Genomic DNA, 20,865 nt, shown 5'->3' on the forward strand with positions numbered 1-20,865 from the left:
CCGCTCTCTCCCCACCCCTCGCCCCCTTCCAGATTAGTCTCTTTCTCCAGTTAATGGCTACTTTTTCTTGAAGCATAAAAAAAAAACGGCAGTCTAACCAAACTCCGCTCTGAAACACTTCCTGTTTTTCCTGCCAGATTCCATCACTGGAACGGGGGTATATAAGAAGAGTTCAACGCGGGGGCAACCCGCTTGCACTTCCACCTCAATGGTTCAAGAGGGTAGGGCGCATGCGCTCCCTGGGTCAGTGAGGCTGACTTCCGTTCCCATCGTGCCCTGCAAGCCAAGAGCTGAGTCATGGAGCGTGCTGAAGGACTCCACCTTGGTGAGGAAGAACGGTACGACTTTAATAGGGGCGGATCGTTTAGAAATGAGCAGAGATCTAGTAAAGATATTTTCTGGGACTTTCAGATAAACATCTTAGGTGAAAAGGATGACACCCCGGTTCATTTCTGTGACAAATGCGAATTGCCAATTAAAATCTATGGGCGAATGATTCCATGCAAGCATGCTTTTTGCTATGCCTGTGCTATTTTGCAAGAAAAAGAAGGCGATAAGTTGTGTCCAGGCTGTAGTAAATATGTTCACCAAATTGAGGAGCATGCACAAGGTTCTCTAGTCATGTGCAGCGCTGTTCAAGGATGCAAGAGAACATACTTGTCTCAAAAAGATTTAGATGCTCATATCAACCACTGCCATATGAAATCTGGAGACCTTGCTGCCGGTCCTTAACTTGAAAACGTTCATCCTACGTATTGTTCCAGCGCCACATGAAATCTCTGATCATTTTATAAGGCTACCAGACAAGCATCATATGAACCGTATTCCAACAGGGCAGCATATTATACCACCACTTCCTTTCCAACATGTACTGCACAAGCCATATAATCAGCCGTAAGAAGATATTTGTGCTCCTACAGCAGAATTCATTGTATACAGCTTCACCCCAACTTCCTTCAGCAGTCAGGAAACCTTTGTATTTCAACAAGAAAACATAGCAGCTTCATAACTGTCCCTATTCAGAATGACTCAAATTCAGGTGTTTAAGAACCACTACCTCCTTCCTGTCTCCACGCCTGAGCTCACCATCATCCTGAATATCAGGGTCAACCAGTGGTATTGAACTCTCATCATATCATGCCTCCAGAGCAACATTTTGTACTGTACTCTTACCTCCACCACCAGTAAGCAAGCCATCAAATACCACATCCTTCCCAGATTGCCAAGTACTTCTCACTTGATTCACAGCCAAGCTTCAGGTCTACCAATGACTTCTTCTCCATCGCCTTCTCCACAGACATATTATTGCTCAGATGCTACCTTATATGAAATATTTTCCTCCAGGACCTGTACCACTTCAACAGGATAGTTCACTTGTAAGTACACACCCTCTCACTATTGTAATTCACACTCTTTACCCCAATTCACTGAAAGTCAAGGAAACTCTTGAGTCCTCCGTTTATAAAACTAGGGGAAGGGGAAGTGAGTATGTAGCCTGCACCCAGAGGGCCAACCCTTCCTCTGTGAGTGTAGGGTCGATCTTCTCAAACCCTACTTTTTGGACTGGATCATCCAGACCAGACAAGATACAAACTATATTACCAACGATAATAGTATTTGGAACAGAAGATAAGATGAGGAAAAAAAAACTTAAATATTGTCAACCTTCTAATTAAGCTTTGACCATTTGGAGCAGGAAAGCACCTCTTACAGAGGTGGCTATAAAACACTTAAAGTCTTGTCTCTTAAAATGATTTTAAACCTTGATCTTAGGAACGTTTTCAGGTACGTTACAATTGTGCAGAAAAGTGGCTCAGTGGAGCATAGCTAATGCTTTAACAACTTTGCTCCTCTTCTGTGGTAAATTGACCCAGAAGCAAGCCTTTGCAATATTATTTCCTGAAAAAGAAAATTGTGTTCTACTTTCAGAAGTGTTGTTTTTGTCAAACGTGCTTAGTTGTTGTTATTGTTGTTGTTTAAGATTTTATGTATTTATTTAAGAGAGACAGCGAGTGAGAGAGAGAACAAGAGCAGGGGCAGAGGGAGAGGGAGAAGCTGAGCAGGGAGCCCAATGTGGGGCTCGATCCCAGGACCCCGAGGGCATGACCTGAGCCGAAGGCAGACGCTTAACAACGGAGCCACCAGGTGCCCCAAACATGCTGTTTTTCTTGTGATATATTTTGTTAACTGGGGTAAAAGGAGTAAATTTCAATATGGTTATAAAAAACACTAATGCCTTTATACACAAATCTGTTTCTCTATAACTTCTAATCTTCTTGTTTCTAGGCCCAAATTACTTTTTCTTTTTAAGTAGGCTCCACGGTGGAGCCCAGCATGGGGCTTGAACTCACAACCCTGAGATCAAGACCTGAGCCGAGATCAAGAGTCAGACACTCAACCGATTGAATCACCCGGGTGCCCCCCAAATTGCTTTTTCTTTAATGTAGCTGAGGCTTTGTGACCCAAACTGTCTGCAGGCTGAGCCCTGTCCTGGATTCTAGAGGCCATAGTATCTAAGTAGCTCTAGCCCTAATCTGTCAAACCCAGCATCAGATCCCTCTTGCTACTCCAACCCTGACCTTACGTACCATTTATAATGGGGCATTGCCCCTTTGCTGTGTTAAAAGATAAACTGAGTTATATGCAACTAATGAATCATTGAACATCATATCAAAAACTAATGATGTATTATACTTTGGATTTTTTTTTTAAGATTTTATTTATTTATTTAACAGAGAGAGAGACACAGTGAGAGAAGGAACATAAGCAAGGGTAGTGGGAGAGGGAGAAGCAGGCTTCCCGCAGAGCAGGGAGCCCGATGTGGGGCTCGATCCCAGGACCCTGGGATCATGACCTGAGCCCAAGGCAGATGCTTAACGACTGAGCCACCCAGGCGCCCCTATTTTTTAATTTTTAAAAAAAGATTGTATTTATTTATTTGAAAGAGACAGAGATAGGGAGAAAGCGCACAAGCAGGGAGGAGAGGGAGAAGCAGGTTCCCCACTGAGCAGGGAGCCCAATCTGGGGCTCAATCCCAGGATCATGACCTGAGCCGAAGGCAGACGCTCAACCAACTGAGCCACCCAGGTGCCCTATACTTTGGATTACTGAATTTAAATTTAAAAAATTAAAATAAAATATAACTTGAACTATAAAAAAATAATCTATTCATTAATACTAAAAAAAAAAAACTGAGGAGGGGTGTCTTGCTGGCTCAGTGGGAAGAGCATGGGACTCTTGATCTTGGGGTCATGAGTTTGAGCCCCACATTGGGTGTAGAGATTACTTAAAAAAAAATGAACAAACTTTAAAAAAAGATAAACTGGGGATGCCTGGGTGGCTCAGTCGGTTAAGCGTCTGCCTTCGGCTCAGGTCATGATCCCAGTGCCCTGTGATCGAGTCCCACATCAGGCTCCTTGCTCAGCAGGGAGCCTGCTTCTCCCTCTGCCTGCAGCTCCCCCTGCTTGTACCCTTGCTCACTCTCTCTCTCTCTCTCTCTCTCGCCCACACTCTCTCTAACAAATAAATAAAATCTTTTAAAAAAATAAATAAATAAAGATAAACTGAGGCATATTAAACGTTTTAAGAGTTTATTTGAGCAAAAATCAATTTGAATCACACAGTATCTAATTTTGCAGGTAGAAATTGCTCTGATGAGCTATATAAAATGAAAGACTTATATAGGTAGAAGGCAAAAGGGACAAGGAAGTTGTAGTAGGCAAAAAAGCAGACGGGTCATTGCAAGGTTACTTTCCTTTAGGGGATGGCAGGGCTCTATCAGGCCGATTACTTAACTAGTGCTGGTCAGGTGATTCCTGATTGACTGGTTTAAGATTGCATTTCTGGGAGAACTGAAACTACAATTAAGTTATGTCTTGGTTTGGTGACATGGGGCTTAGCATAAATGACTCCATTTGGTTGTCTTGTTTTTACACCTGAAAGTCAGAGTTCACCTCACACTCTAGATCCAGCTACTAAGGCCTTTTCTTCTTCCTGTGTGTGAGACCCGATCTGGGTAATTTACCAGGTACAATAGGCCCTCTAGGATCGTGGGCTTGACTATTCTTTGCCAGCGTAAGGGTAAATCTAAATAAAATTACTTTAAAAAATTCCCTAGTGCAAAAAGTAGAGAACTTTCCTCTCCCCCGCCTCCACTTTTCTCTTAAAATTTCCTTCAGAAAATGAGATTATAATTGCTAGCTCAGCCTCTTTAAAATGCATGTAAACGTTTTTCAAAGCTAAATAAGCCTCTTTCAGTTTTGCATACCAGGAATGTCATTGCTGGAGGCCAAGGAGCCATCTCTTTGAATATGAACACCAATATAGGTTAACATGTACAGGAAAGGGTAAGAGGGTTTTTTTTGTTTTTTTTTTTTGGTCTATAGAATCTCTTTAGCAGATTGCCTGTCGATGCACGTTGTAGTCTCGTTTAATGCTTATTCAGTAATAAAAGCATATCATTCTTGTCTGTGTTTTATGAAGAAGTTTATTGGCTTGGCAGGAAGTTTTATATTTAATTATATTTTCCCAACGATTTGGCAGTAAGGATTTATCTGGCAATTCCTGAATTGGGTGGATCACCTGAAAGTCTTGCAGACACACAACAGTCAGGTAGGAAACCCTGAATTAAGAAAGTCTCCTTTCTTGCTCTCCACTACTTTGGAATACTAGCCAGATGAACTACCCTCTCCAAATTCAAGATTTTATTATCGAGTAAGCATAGGTGATACCAGCTCTAAAATCCCCATCAGGATCACTATTAACTTTGATGGTAGAAAAATTGTAGAAAGCCAGGAATGTTGCCTGCGGGGCTTTTTCTTAAATTGTGAATATCTCTGTCACATTTGGAATGGGTGTATATATAAGAATCCAGTCTTATGGTGGTGATGACTGTTTCTTTGATTTGGACAAATGAACATATTTGCAAGGGTTATTAGACGTGCCTCATTCGAAGCAAATGAATTAGTGCTATTTACTGGCTGACTGTCATTCTAAGGAGAATGTAAAAAGTGATGTGGTAACCAGAAAGACTGAGAACAATGAAAGAGCAAATGGAAAAACTAAAGCACTTTCTCTTCCAGAGAACCACCCTCTTTTCTGTGCTGTACCCGTTCTCTCTGCATCTCTTAATCTTTCCCTACATCATATTGACTCCTGAGAAGAAGGAAGCAACGATCTTTTAGATGGCGGTTCCCATCGTGAGTAGATATCCCTGCAAGGAAAGACAAGGGCACAACTTCTCCAGCTGGTACCTAATTATGTGCCCTGTTTGAGGGCACATGCTTGTATGCCTGGCATCCTAGCCTGATACTGCTTCATGTCTCAGCCCTGAAATCCACTTCCAAGAGTTCCTTAGGAAACACACAACATGTAGCTAGGAAAGCAAGCATGATAAAGCAACGTGATCAAGAAATAATCGGGGGGGATGCCTGGGTGGCTCAGTCGGTTAAGCATCTGCCTTCGGCTCAGGTCATGATCCCAGGGTCCTGGGATCAAGTCCCACATCGGGCTCCTTACTCTATGGGGAGCCTGTTTATCCCTCTGCCTCTGTCTCTCATAAAATCTTTAAAAAAAAAAAAAAGAAATAATTGGGAATTTGGATAAAAGATTATGTCTCTGTATGAAGGCAACAGGATAGAATGGCTGCATTGGTCACATGGAAAAAGACAAAAAGTGTTAGGCCTGATAAATATCAACATGAGAAAAGAAACCAAAGTGCTATATAATCCTACGTTTTTGTCTCAATAGGCATACCTCCTTTTATTGTGCTTTACTGCGTTTCACAGATACTGCATATTTTACAAAATGAAGGTTTGTGGCAACCCTGCATTGAGCAAATCTATTGGTGCCATTTTCCCAACAGCATTTGCTCACTTCGTGTCTCTGTGTCACATTTTGGTAATTCTCATAATAATGAAAAATTTGAAATACTGTACTTTTTATGGTGATCTGTGACCAGAGATTTCAACTCACTGAAAGCTCAGATGATGGTTAGCAGTTTTAGCAATAAAGTATTTTAAAATTAAGGTATGCACGTTGTTTTTTTAAACACAATGCTACTGTGCACTTAATAGACTACAGTATATTGTAAACATAACTTTTATATGCGCCAGGAAACCAAGAAACTTATTTGACTCACTTTATTGTGGTATTTGCTTTATTGCAGTGATCTGAACCAAACCTACAATGTCTCCAAGGCCTGTATAAGGAAAACCTGCCCTTCCTCTTCAGATCACCTGTGAAGCTGATGCCATGGAGAAGCTATTCAGGCCTCCCAGGTAATCCACTTGCCTTTCTCACCAGATGATATTAGTCTTTTTTTTTTTTAAGATTTTATTTTGGGGGCGCCTGGGTGGCTCAGTCAGTTAAGCATCCGACTCTTGATTTCGGCTCAGGTCATGATCTCAGGGTCATGAGATTGAGCCCCACCTTGGGCTCCACACTGGGCATGTAACCTGCCTCAGATTCTCTCTCTCTCCCCCTCTCTCCCACCCCACCCCCTCATGCTCTGTCTTGCTCTCTCAAAAAAAAAAAAGATTTTATTTTTAAGTAATCTCTATACCCAACCTAGGGCTCAAACTCACAACCCCAAGATCAAGAGTTGCATGGCCCATCGACTGAGCCAGGCAGGCACCCTATTAGTCATTTAAAGACTTCTTTTTCCGTGCCCAGAAAGACTCACAGAAGTGCTCCAAAGCATTTTCAGTTTGTAGCAGCACATATGGGGATGTGCACTGGCTGCTAGGAATTCTGCTACCAGCATACTTCACTAAGGTCATTGAGCAAACATGTTGGAGACTAGAAAATGACACACCACAGTGTGTATCATGGCCAAGGGAAGCTATCAACCACCTTTTACAACTATAGAAGAACTAACGGCTTTAGAAACCCGTCAAGAAGGGTAACTTAATGCCTTTCTGCTAATGACGAGCTGGGAGACACTTTACCAAGAGGTACCCAGACATAAGTGAGTTCCCAACTGATTTTCATTAGCAATCCGTTGCTTTTTCAACATTGACTGGTATGGAAGCAGGAGCAGATCAAAATCACCCTCTAGTACTAGTCACCTTTGTCTTGGCCATCTTGCCAACTCTCCAGACTCAAGTTAGGGAAAGGTAGTCACATATAGCCTGAGCAGGCAAAAGAACTTAGGGTTAGCATTATTAGCTACTCAGTTTTGTGGCAATCTACAGAAAGACAAGAGAAAAAATGAAGAACCACAGTGTTAGCTACTAAACACTTTACTAAAGGGAATAACCCTACTCTGGTCAACCTATGAAGGGAGCAAAGGAAGAAGGGAAAATTGCATATCATTATTGCAGAAAGCCAAGACACTGGAAAAGAGATGGTAGGAAGTGACCCTAGAGGATGCAAAAATTCTAACAAGAGAATCAAGAAAACCCAGAAAGACAAAATCTTCAGCTAGGAAATAAGTGGCAGATGGCTCAAAACTTGATAGATTGGGGGAATCTTAGGGGGAGGAACTGAGGAAAATATGCTTCACTACCTTTCTCTCAGGTTAACCTGTCCTTGCCTTTTCTGGTAGATATGGGTGCTACTTATTCTGCAGTTAACTTGGAAATTTCTCATTTTGTATCTGGGTGCTACAGCAATACTGGTTATTGGTATTTCTTTTTCTTTTCTTTTTTTTTTAAGATTTTGTTTATTTATTTGAGAGGGAGCAAGAGAGCATGAGCAAGAGAGAGAGCACGGGAGCAAGAGGGAGGGGCAGAGGGAGAGAGAGAAACAGACTCCCTGCTGGACAGGGAGCCTGATGTGGGGCTTGATCCCAGGACCCTGGGGTCATGACCTGAGCCAAAGGCAGATGCTTAACCGACTGAGCCACCCAGGTGCCCCAATAATGATACTAGATTAATTTGAGATAGAAACCCAGTAAAAATAGCTTACCAAAAAGGATAAGCCATGGCCATGTGTAAAACAATACCCTTTGTTTAGAGTTCAACTTGAAGGAATAAAACGTGTTACATTTTAAAATTAGGGGAAAAAATAAAATAAATCTTACAAATAAGTAAAATTAGGAGAAAAAAGGAGGCATAATTTTGAAAGTGCATTCACCTTGTAATAGTCTCATACTTCTGGTAAAGAAGAAAGATAAATTTGATACAGATGGTTGACTACTATGTACATTTGTACAGTATCTTAAACAAGTAAATAAATTTTGTTCCTTAACCTGTGTAGTCCCTAACCCTGCACCTATTCTGACATCAGGACAATTGTCTGCAGAGTTTTTACTGTAATTGATCTGTATTGTCCCCCTCCCCCTTTTTTTTTTAATTTTTGCTATTCTTCTGTGGATGAGTCTATATTCTTCTTTGCTTTTACTTATGAAAAAGTCATAAGTAAGTCTTATGAAGGTAGAGAATTCCAAAAGGCTTTGAGGACTCCCTTACTATTTTCTGTAGTCATTTACAGGAAAACAGAAATCCGTCCCATCAGGAAGATCTGTGTTCAATATGTAGATGTATTTCTGGTAATTTTAGTAATGTAAAACCGATACTTTGGCTTCAAAGGGGCTTAAGGCCACACTGAACAAAATGCAGTATTGCCAAACTGAAAGAAAAATTTCAGGCATCTGTTGTCACCTAAAGGCTACAAAGTGTTGTAATATAGAAGTCAGCAAATTATGCAAATGAAATGACCTACTACCAAAAAAACACCTAGACAATTTGGGGGTCTAGCAGGATAGTGTCAACAATGAATCCCAGCTTTTGCAGAGCAGGGAAAAATCTCTGATGATGCATTTGCTTAGTAATTGCCTCGAATCTTCTGGTTTGCTCCCTAGAATCTCGATAGGAATTTGAATGATTAAAATTGGCTATAGTCCCTCCCCCAGCTTTAGGGATTCCAAATTTTGAAAACTTTTCCATTTGTTTTGTACTAAAAATAAAGGTACTGCTAGAATTTTAACTCTGAAGTCGGGATTAGACTATAGACCAATCTGGATGCCAGGGCACCCTGAAAATACCTGAATGTTTCTAAGCTGTGGTGTCAGTGACCGCACTTACTGAAAAGGCTCAAGCCCTTCCAGTGGATTCCTGGATTGACTTGAGTATCCCACATGTGTTGATACTTATCTCACAAGTATAAGACCCAGCATTTGTTGGTACACTCTCAGACTGGCTAGGAGCAAGCATTATTCTTCAATCTTAACACTGTGATTGGAAGATGCAACTTCCTAAACCTGGTACTTTTTTACCAGATTAGGAAATCGAATGGATGATCACGATTGTACAACTGTAATAGAAGAAAACATTAAGCCTCAATCTGATTTATCTGGTCATCCTTTTCAAAATGCAGATTCCATAATAATTCCTGATGGGTCATATACGTGGGACAAAAGTGGCCAACTCCAGGCTTTCTTTTTTTTTTTTTTTTTTAAAGATTTTATTTATTTATTCATGAGAGACACAGAGAGAGAGAGAGCGAGAGAGAGGCAGAGGGAGAAGCAGGCTCCCAAGGAGCAGGGAGCCCGATGCGGGACTCGATCCCAGGACTCTGGGATCATGACCTGAGCCGAAGGCAGACGCCCAACCATCTGAGCCACCCAGGCGCCCCCAGGCTTTCTATGTTGTGGTGACTTATCATAAAATCTTAGAAGCTTGTATTTTGTCTGGAATTAAGTTGGGTAAAGCACATAAGTTAGTAGCAGTTACTAGAGCTGAGATTCTTGGCTCTGGACAGAAAGCAAATATATACACTGATGATAAATATGTTTTTGGTGTCTGTCATGCAACAGGGCAAATTTAAGAAAAATAGGGAATTGTTGACTTCAGTGAGGACTAAAACATCTCATGAAGAATTAAAAGCTGATTTGTTAGAAGCTTTACAATTGCCTACTCAGATTATCAGTATCCATTGTAGAACTCACACAGGTCAAAGTGACAAAATTTCTAAAGGCAATGATTTTACTGAAAGAGCTACAAAAGCTGCTGTTAAAACATGACAGACTCCAAACTTAGAAGCCCCACTTTTAATACTACAAACCTTTGTTCATTTTCAAAAATAAGCCTCACAAAGGGAAATGAACAAATGGATTGAAAGGGGGAGGGGGGCTAAAAGAAATTCAACTGAACTATAAAAATTACCTAACAAAATAATTCTTATACCACAGCCTTTATTCCCTTGATTAGTTTATTGTTATGTTGTCAACATCATCTAAGAGGGATTTTTAAAGACACTAAACTCGTACGATACCTATCAAATAGCTGAAATTATGCGAAACATATTAAAGCGTTTTGTTACTTGTCAGAATTCTTTACAGACCACTTCTAAGGTAGGTGCGAGCAAGCTTTCCCTGACCAACTTTACCAGGAACCTTATGGCAGTTAGATTTCATAGAACTAATGCCTATGGAAAGTAAGAGATTTTTGTCTAGTTGTGGTGTGGATGATGTCTGAATGGCCTAGTCTTTCCCTCTTCAAAAATAAATGCTCAGGCAGGGATAAAGGCTCTCTTCCTGCACATAATCCCCACTTTTGGGACCCCAGAGGAATCAGATAGAGGAAATCCTTTTATGTTCACTGTTGTCCAGGAATTATGCAAATGTTTGTGGATTCCTAAAAGCTATCATACTCCCAAGTAGAATGGATGACTCAAACTCATTGGCTAAGATTCAGCAAATCTAGTGGGTTAAAGTAGCCTAGAGAGTTACTACCATCTTTGTTAAAAATTAGAGTGATTCTTGCAAACAATAGTGTTATCCCTTTCTTTGAACTTATGTTCGGCAGTTTAGGGGCCAAGGGCAGGCCACCCCAAAATATGCCACTTTGGCACAGCAATCATTTTAAATAAAGGTTACTTAAGAGAGAGCCAGTGCAGAAAGAACTCTCTGACCCCTCCTTTGCCTCCACAAAGCAAGAAATAAATGTGAAAGGTACCCTCCCTATACCAGGAGGTAAAGAGATCAGTATCACCACAGATAAGAAATTTAGAGCCAAGAAGGCTAACCCTTTGTTCCTTTTTACCAATTTACTACCACAGCCCAAATTCTGTTTTGAATTTCTTACTAACTGAAGCTCCCAAAGTTAAGCTTTCTTTGTCCTATCAATTCCTCGCAGATTTTTTTTGTCTTTTTGTCTACAAAGTATAAAAACTGCTTGCCTTGGTGATTTCTTTGAGTCACAATTTCATTATTGGACCTCGGTGCACATGTAATTAAACTTTGTTGGTTTGTTTTTCCCCCTCCTGTTAATCTGTCTCATGTCAATTTAATTCTTAGACCAGCTGGAAGAATATATAATTGAAGGGCAGAAGTAAATTTTCATCTGCTACGTCGGAACTGTGAATTTGGGTCTGAAATCACTTTCTCTCCCCGTTTAACTGAATTCTCTCATAATCATGTTCAATACTTAAAAACGGCTTCTCTCTTTCCTAGAAACCCTGAGACATAAAGTCTGAAGGGCCTGGAGGGACCTACTGGAAGAAGTCTGCCCCCGCCCCCCCATCACAATGAGCAATTTATTTTACATAGAAGTGTTCTAGAGAGAAGATGAGGCGTCACCACATGGAGGGACAACTTGAAGTCTGCTGATCACCCATATGGCTGTCAAAGTAAAAGATAACCCAGATAGATTCATGCTTCCCCTGTGAAGCCAGCTTCTCAAGAGGACTAGATTGTGGTTGCCACAAAGGCTTTGAAACTTAAATTTTTTTGAAAGACTGATAATGGTACTGAACTCAGCTGAAAGGAGGTATTCTAATGAACTTAATACAATTCTCAGACTGCCTTGTCTTATTCACAGTAGTAGTTATTTCAGTTACTATAAGAAATGCATTTTACTCGAAAACAAACCTGTTGTTTGTTACATTACTTTTTCTTTCTGTACTCCCATGGTTCCTAAAGTCACACATTTTGATCAGCTTCAAATTATACTCCCAGTATGGACACTGCCTGGGCTTATAAATCCAACAATCTGAGTATTGGCAGAATTAAAAATAAGACCATCCTCATTACTAAATTGTTTTAATAACATCAAAGTAAAACTAATATGCATCATACTCGGGCCCCAAATTTGACACACAAAAAAATGTTTTGTTAACTAGTTTGATGAGGAGGATGGTATAGAAAAGGGCCTGATTAATAGAAAAACAGAAATCTGGCATTTATGGATAGAAACGACAGAAGACAGGTCTAATGTTACTGTTAACCACTTTGGGGATACAAGTTTTTTCTAGTCCTAGTATAGATAAATACACCTGCTGTATTATCATAGTTAATTAAATATCCATGGATAACTACTGATTTGAATGGAGGCGAAAAATGGCCTTAGATAAACTTAAAATGATTGAACCATGTACACTAAACTCTGGAAGTTGAAGGGGAGCAGAATTTGCTACCCCCAAATATGCTTCTTCGGTATAAAGATTATCTTTAACTGGTTAGTTTTAAGAAATAGCAGACATAGGAGAAGCTCTAAAAACCATAAAGTTACCATTTTTTGTACAAAACACTTACATAAAGAAGGCAAATCTCCATTTGTAAGGCTGTCTCCCTTTCTGTACCAGGAAGAGGAAGATGACTAAATCCCTAGAAACTCTCATCCGGGGAGAAGGTAGTGACTTAAATCTGCATAACAACCATACTCTCATTTCCTGTGCTTCTTCATGTGATAACCTTCCATCATTGGGCCCACCGCCAACCCCCCAACATCTTTTTTTGCCTTTAGCGGGAGATGTATATAAGGTGATGGTGTGGGCCATTTCAGAGAGTTACTTAGGTCTGAGTATCTCCCATGTATATAGGAGGTATATACTTTATTAAACATCTGTCTTTCTCTTGTTAATCTGTCTTTTATTACAAGAGGATCTCAGCCAAGAACCTAGAAGGGTAGAGAAAAAATTATTTTTCCTCCTGTACAAAGTTCAATCGGCACCCCTGCCATGAGTGCCTTGTAGTAGTACTTTGATACTAGACAAGATACTAGACATGGCTAGTACTTTGATACTAGCCATGAGTGTCTTTGTTTTACATTTGGGAGAGTTATTTGGGCAGATGGAATAATTACTTGAAGGGCCTAGTTTATCCTTTAATTGTAATGTTACTTCTATGACTGATGAAAAGGCAGGAGAAATTTATCGTATTTTAACAAAAAATTTAGTTAAAATTTTAGATTATCAAGTTCCAGAGTTAAACTACTGATTAGGCTTGGATTGGATGTGATATCATAAAAAATTACAAATTAACACTTTAGTTAATTTTGCTCAAGTAGTTAGTTATTTGAAAGTACAAACAATAAAGACATAACAACAGTTTGTAAAATTAATGACAAAGGAGAGTATTTGTGCACTTTGTTAATCAGGAATCTGCTTGAGGTATTCACCACTGGTAAAATATACTTAAACATTTTTCCCAAGGCAAATACTCAACTAATTTTTAAAACTCATCCTATTGTAATTCTGATAACTGCTTTGTTCTGTATTTTACTGTGGACTTGCTAGATATTTAGACTGTTGCTAGAGAAAGGTAGAAATGACAATGTAGATAATTACAAAACTGTAGCTCACTAAAAAATAGTTAACAGAAAGGGGAAATTATAAGATTAAATACAAATCTAAAAAATTTAAAAGTTTTCCTAATGCCTAAAAAGAACTTTCTTCCCTCTTCTTTTAGCATTTCCTTTAGAAAACTTGAGATTATAAATGCCATCTCTGCCTCTGAGATGTATGTAAATCTATTTAAATAGTAAATAAGCTTCCTGGGAGTTATGCATTCCAGAAATACCATTCTTGGGGGTCAAGGAGCCATCTCTTTGAAAAATGAACTTTAAGAAGGGTAGGGCTGTTTCCCTGTCTGGCAGTTCAGCTCCAAGATGTAACTTCCTGCTTGTCAGAAGATATGATAAATTTTATTTTTCTTTTGGTTAAAGACAATCAACATGTATATAATGGACTGTATCTGCCTTGTTTTTTTTTTTTTTTTTAAAGATTTTATTTATTTATTTGACAGAGACAGCGAGAGCAGGAACACAAGCAGGGGGAGTGGGAGAGGGAGAAGCAGGCTTCCCACTGAGCAGGGAGCCCGATGTGGGACTCGATCCCAGGACCCTGGGATCATGACCTGAGCCGAAGGCAGCCACTTAACAACTGAGCCACCCAGGCGCCCTGTATCTGCCTTGTTAACGTAAATAGGGTAAGATTTCTTTTTTGTCTCTTTAATCTCTTTAGGAGGTTACCTGTGATGCATCACAGTCTGTTTTAATCCTTATTTAATAATAATACTGTTTCATTAGTTCTACATTTTGTGGAGAGATTTTACTGCATTGGCAGGAGACTTTATGTTTAATTATATTTCCCCAACACCAGTCCCCTATCTCAGGACAGAAGTCCTTCCTTGAATCTCTAGCCCATTGGCAAAAACCTTGCAAAACTGATCTCCAGGACTCCTCTGTTGTAGACTGCTCTGTGGCTGCCTAGATTTTTTAGCTCTCTTTAGCCAAACTCTACTTAGTTGACTAATGAGGTTAAGTGAAGCTCTCAGTCCTTTGCAAAACATACTAATGGCTGTAGAATGCTTAATTCTCATAGCACATAGACAATGCTGCAGGATTCACTCATACCTTTAGTTTCTACCAGTTGAACTGGATGTTTAAGAGTCAACTATTTTAGTTCCTGAATCTGTTGTATACCACTTGTATTTATAAAATACACAGTTGACCCTTGAACAAAAGGAGTGTTAGCCTCAATGCAGTTGAAAATCCACATATAGGGGCACCTGGGTGGCTCAGTCATTGGGCATCTGCCTTCGGCTCAGGTCATGATCTCAGGGTCTTGGGATCGAGCCCCACATCAGGCTCCCTGCTCAGCGGGAGGCCTGCTTCTCCCTCTCCCACTCCCCCTGCGCGTGTTCCCTCTCTCGTTGTGTCTCTCTCTGTCAAATAAATCAATAAAATCTTTAAAAATAGAAAAGCCACCTATAATTTGATTCCCTAAAAACTTAACTACTAATAGCCTACTGTTGACCAAGAAGCCTTATAGTTCACATAAACAGTTTATTAACACGTTTTGTATGTTATATGTATTATCTGCTGTATTGTTACAATAAAATAATCTAGAGAAAAAGTAATCTAGAAAAAAGAAAATGTTACTAAGAAAATCATAAAAGAAAAGACATTTACAGTACTGAACTATATGTTTATTTAAAAAATCTACATATAAGTGGACCCATGCAGATTAAACCATGTTTTTGAGGGTCAAGTAATTAGATACATACAAAACAATAATACATTACTGCTCCAAAAAATAGTTGTTTCTACTATTTAAAAGCTATATTGTTTTGGAAAGACCTACCGACATTTGGTGGTCCCCTAAGGAAATAAACAGCTTGTCACCCAACAGTGAGGCCCACAAAATGATAAACTCCACTTACCCATAAATAACTTACAGTTAGCATTACTTTCTTTCCAAGCCAACTTTATTGGAGTATAACTCTAAATGTACCCACTTAAGTATATAGTTAAATGAGTTTTGACAAATATTTACTCTAGTCTATACCACAGTCAAGATACAGAACATTTTCACACAACAAAAAGGCCCCTCCAGCCTCTTTGCAGTCAATCTATACCCTATCACTCCAACAACCACTGATCTACTTTCTGTTACTATAGTTTCGCTTATTGTAATAGTTCATCTAAGTGGAATCATATAATATGTACTTTTTGGTGTCTGGTTTCTTTTGCTCAATGTAATGCTTTGAAATTAACTCATGATGTTGCACATATCCATTTGTTCCTTTTACTATGAAGTAGAATTCCATTTTATTAATATACCACAATTTTTTCCCATTTAAATGTTGATACACATTTTGGTTGATTTCCAGTATGGGACTTTAATAAATAAAGCTACTACAAACATTCATGTGGAAGTTATTTTGTGGACATAGGTTTCATTTTATTTAGAATATACAAGTATGTAGAATCCAAAATGCTGGGTAAGATAGTAAGAGTATCTTGACTTTTTTTTTAATTCTGGGTTTTTTGTTTTCTGTTTTTAAGTAAACTCTATGCCCAACGTGGGGCTCAGACTTAGAACCCTGAGATAAACAATCGTGTGCTCTACCAACTGAGCCAGCCAGGTACCCCAGAGTATGTTGACTTATAAAAAAGTGCCCAACTAGTTTTGAAAGTAGCTATACCATTTTACACAACCCTCAGCAATGTGTAAAGTCCCAGTTGTTTCACATCCTCCCCCAAAACAGGATTGTCAGTGATTTGAATTTTAGCCATTCTAGTATGTGTAGAGTTGTATCTCATTGTATTTTTTGTTTATGTCTTTCTGTTGACTGATGATGTTAAACATCTTTTAATGTACTTACTGGCTATTCACGGATGCCTTTGTGAAGTGTCCATTTAAATCTTTTTCTCCCATTTATATTGTATCACTTATTATTGAGATGTAAGAATCCTTCATATATTATAGATAGAAGTCCTTTATCAGATGTATGTATTGCACATACTTTCTCCCTGCCTGTGACTTGCCTTCCAATTTTCTTCTTGAGGAAAAGAAGTTTTTTTTCTTTTATATTTAGTGCAAAGCTGCAAAAATTTTCTCCCACAGATTCTTTTAGAAATGTTACAGTTTTAGTTTTTTTATGTTTAGCTCCATAATCAATTTAAAGTAGGTTTTGTGTGTGATATGAGGTAATGGCCAACATTCTTCCCCCGCCCCCCCATATGGTTATCCAGTTGTTCTGGTACCACGTACTGCAATCGCTATCCTTTCTCTAGTTAATTACCTTGGCGGTGATGTCAAAAATTGATTGAACAGAGGGCACCCAGCTGGCTCAGTTGGTAGGGCACATGACTCTTGATCTCAGGGTCATGAGTTCAAGCCCCACATTGAGTGCAGAGCCTGCCTAAAAAAGAAGAAAAAAAGAGAAAAAAATTATTGAAAATATATATGTAGGTCTATTTCTGGACTCTATCCTATCCCATCTCTCTAAGCCAAAGTATACTTATGGACAAGGGGTACTGCCAGCGGCACGCTGGCAGACACTCGCCACCACACACTTTGGGGGCATGGGTATAAACAACACCAAAAAAAAACCACACTGATTTGTAGCATATGCTGATGGCCAACACATAAACTTTCCAACCATAGTCAATTTGAAAGTACCCAGCACTATAAATTCTAGCTGCCTCAGACTCCTCAAACTACAGTCTTTCGCTCCTTAACTCCGTGAGACTTCCATGCATTGCTTGGGTACCCTCTCCCCATGCTGGGGTCAGGAAAGTGCCTCTAGGCAGAAAGATGAGATGATCAACAAGATCAATTTATTTGTGTCCCTTCTGTCAGCGATCACAGACTTGTACTGCTTCTAGTCCAAAGACTGAGGAATATAGTCACTTCATAGATTTTGTACGATTTTCTAGTTGTTCATAGGCAGGAGTCTGTACCAGTTATTCCAACATGGTCAGAAGCACTTCCCAATTAGCTTTAAATACTTCACTCTTAAATATGAATATATAGTCATGAACCACCATATATTTGAGGACAGCCTCTAACATGAAACAAAGATCAAAATAAACAAAAGGGGGTGCCTTGTGAGGGGGTACTTGGGTGGCGCAGTCGGTTAATCCGACTCTTGGTTTTGGCTCAGGTCGTGATCTCAGGATCCGAGGATCCAGCCCCATGTCGGGCTCTGCCCTCAGGGGAGGGTCTGCTTGAGAGTCTGTTTCCTTCTCCTTCAGCCCCTCTTGCTTGTGCTCTCGCTCTCAAAATAAATAAATCTTTAGGGCGCCTGGGTGGCTCAGTTGGTTAAGCGACTGCCTTTGGTTCAGGTCATGATCCTGGAGTCCCGGGATCGAGTCCCACGTCGGGCTCCCTGCTCGGCGGGGAGTCTGCTTCTCCCTCTGACCCTCCCCCCTTCTTGTGCTCTTTCTCTCTCTATCAAATAAGTAAATAAAATCTTTAAAAAAAGAAATAAAATAAACCTTTAATAAAAAAATTGTAAGAAGCAGGTAATACAGAAAAAAGGAAACACTTTTTAGAACTATAATATTTTTAGAGACTTAAGATATTACTTCTATGAAACAAGAAAAAGGATGCTGTAAGCAGCCATCAAAAAAATGAAATCTTGCCATTTGCAACGACGTGGATGGAACTACAGGGTATCATGCTAAGCAAAATAAGTCAATCAGAGAAAGACAATTATCATATGATCTCACTGATATGCAGAATTTAAGAAACAAGGCAGAGGATCATAGGGGAAGAAAGGAGAAAAATGAAACAAGATGAAACCAGAGAGGGAGACAAACCATAAGAGACTCTTAATCTTAGGAAACAAACTGAGGGTGGCTGGAGGGGAGGGGGATGAGGGTATGGGGTAACTGGGTGATGGACACTGGGGAGGGTATGTGTTGTAATGAACACTGGATATTATATAAGACTGATGAATCACAGACCTGTACCCCTGAAACAAATAATATATTATATGTTAAGTAATTAAATTAAAATAAAAAATAAAAAAAATAAAAAAGTTTTAAAAAGGATGCTGTAAGAAAAGAATTCAGACAACAAGAAAGAAGTCTCAGAAGTTAAATATATGTATATATAAATGTATGTGTATATGTAAATATGTGTATGGATATATACATATATATGACATAAAATAAAAAATATAGGCTGATAGAAAGTTGAAAATTTCTCCTAAAAAATTAGAACCAAAGGACAAAGACATAGTAAAAGAGAAATAATAAAATATGGGACCTGTCCAAGACATTAAACTAATAGTGCCTTCGAGGAAGACAGGAAATAAAATGATTTTAAAGAAATCAAGAAAATTTCTACATTTAAGGGTCTTGTCTTCACAGATTTAAAAGACCCAGCACAATGATTAATACAACAAAGCACAACATTATGAAACTTTGGAACACCTAGAATGGAGAGAAGATTCTAAAAGCTGTCAGAGAGTAAGAACATGAAACATACAAGGGATTACAAAAGAGAATAACATTGAGCTTCTCGACAGCAACACTAGAAGTAAAAAGACAAACACCTTCAAAATTCTGAGATGATTTTTTTTACCTCAAATTCTATACTTCATATCAATCAAATATAAAAAAAGACTAAAGATACTTGAGACATGTAACATCTCACAAAATAAAGGATGAGTTCCAGCAGAAAGAAGGGAGTAAACTAAAAAAGATGGCACCACGGAATCCAGAAAACAGAGCCAGTATACAACTCAAGTTTTTTTTTATAATAGTGAGGGAAACTCTAGGATGACAGCTGTACAGTGGAACTAAAAAGCAACCAGTACAGACTAAAATGGCATGATGGGGAACTTTAGGAGAGTGGTCCCCAAGAAAAAAAATAGAACTGACAAATTAATTCCTGTGGCTTCCTGTATTCTACTTAGATTATGATAGTTATTTAGAAAACTAAACCAAATATGAGTCCATTTTCAATGCCAAAGAAAAAGAGAATTCGTCAGAAACTGTCTTAGACCATTCAAGCTGCTATAAGAAAATACCATAGATTGGGGCGCCTGGGTGGCTCAGTTGGTTAAGCGACTGCCTTCAGCTCGGGTCATGATCCTGGAGTCCCAGGATCAAGTCCCATATCGGGCTCCCTGCCCAGCAGGGAGTCTGCTTCTCCCTCTGACCCTCTTCCCTCTCGTGCTCTCTCTATCTCATTCTCTCTCTCAAATAAATAAATAAAATCTTTAAAAAAAAAGAAAATACCATAGATTGGACAGCTTATAAACCATAAAAATTTATTTAACACAGTTCTAGAGGCTAGAAGTCTAAGATCAGGGTGCCAGCAAGGTCCACGGAGAGAGTCCTCTTCTGCATTGCAGACTTCTCATTGTAACCTCACAGGACAAAAAGGGTGAGAGAACTCTGTGGGATATCTTTTATAAGAACATTAGCTCCACCTTCATGACCTTAAAACCTCCCAAAAGTTCCACCTCCAAATACCATCATTTTTGGGGGGTTAAGATGTCAACATATGAATTTTAGGGGGACACAAACATTCAGACCACAACAGAAAGAAAATCATACTACATAGTTCAGCTGGCTGTCCACCATATTTATATAGCTGTAAATAATAAATATTGATTTATCCATATGTTGGGAGAATAGAAGGAAAAAATATGTCAGTGAGGGGAGGGAGATTTTTGTAACTAAATCTTCATAATAAATAGCATAAAATCAACAGATGATGCTAAAAGTTATAAATTTTTAAAACAATAAAACATGCCATTTTTAAAATATGAAGATAGGGGCGCCTGGGTGGCTCAGTCGTTAAGCGTCTGCCTTTGGCTCAGGTCATGATGCCGGGGTCCTGGGATCAAGCCCCACATCGGGCTCCTGCTCAGCGGGAAGCCTGCTTCTCCCTTTCCCACTCCCCCTGCTTGTGTTCCCTCTCTCACTGTATCTCTCTCTGTCAAATAAATAAAATCTTTAAAAGAAGATAAAAAATAGGGGCGCCTGGGTGGCTCAGGTGGTTAAGCGACTGCCTTCGGCTCAGGTCATGATCCTGGAGTCCTGGGATCAAGTCCCGCGTCGGGCTCCCTGCTCAGCGGGGAGCCTGCTTCTCCCTCTGACCCTCTTCTCTCTCGTGCTCTCTATCTCTCATTCTCTCTCTCTCTAAATAAATAAAATCTTTAAAAAAAATAAAAATAAAAAATAAAAAATAAATAAATAAAATATGAAGATAATAATAGAATAACTCAGGGGAACAGTAATCAAAAGTAATGAGGGCAGGTAGGAAGACTACTGCTTTTATATATGTGCCTAATAGCATCAGATGACCTTTTAAACTGTGAGTATACAATGCTTTGAAAAAAAATGTAAATTAGAAAAATAATATCTTCCTGGCACTATTTCTAATTTTGCCTTGGAT

The 20,865-nt window shown here is 39.2% G+C and overlaps 1 pseudogene; it reads left to right on the forward strand.

The window, feature by feature from the left end:
• The first annotated feature begins 297 nt into the window (after nucleotides 1–297).
• On the forward strand, nucleotides 298–1,611 carry LOC112809254 (E3 ubiquitin-protein ligase Hakai pseudogene; annotated as a pseudogene).
• The last annotated feature ends 19,254 nt before the right edge of the window (nucleotides 1,612–20,865 follow it).

This window comes from Callorhinus ursinus, unplaced genomic scaffold (assembly GCF_003265705.2).
Source record: "Callorhinus ursinus isolate GAN/ISIS: 27379988/994484 unplaced genomic scaffold, GSC_fseal_2.0 scaffold33, whole genome shotgun sequence".
Classification (NCBI taxonomy): domain Eukaryota; kingdom Metazoa; phylum Chordata; class Mammalia; order Carnivora; family Otariidae; genus Callorhinus; species Callorhinus ursinus.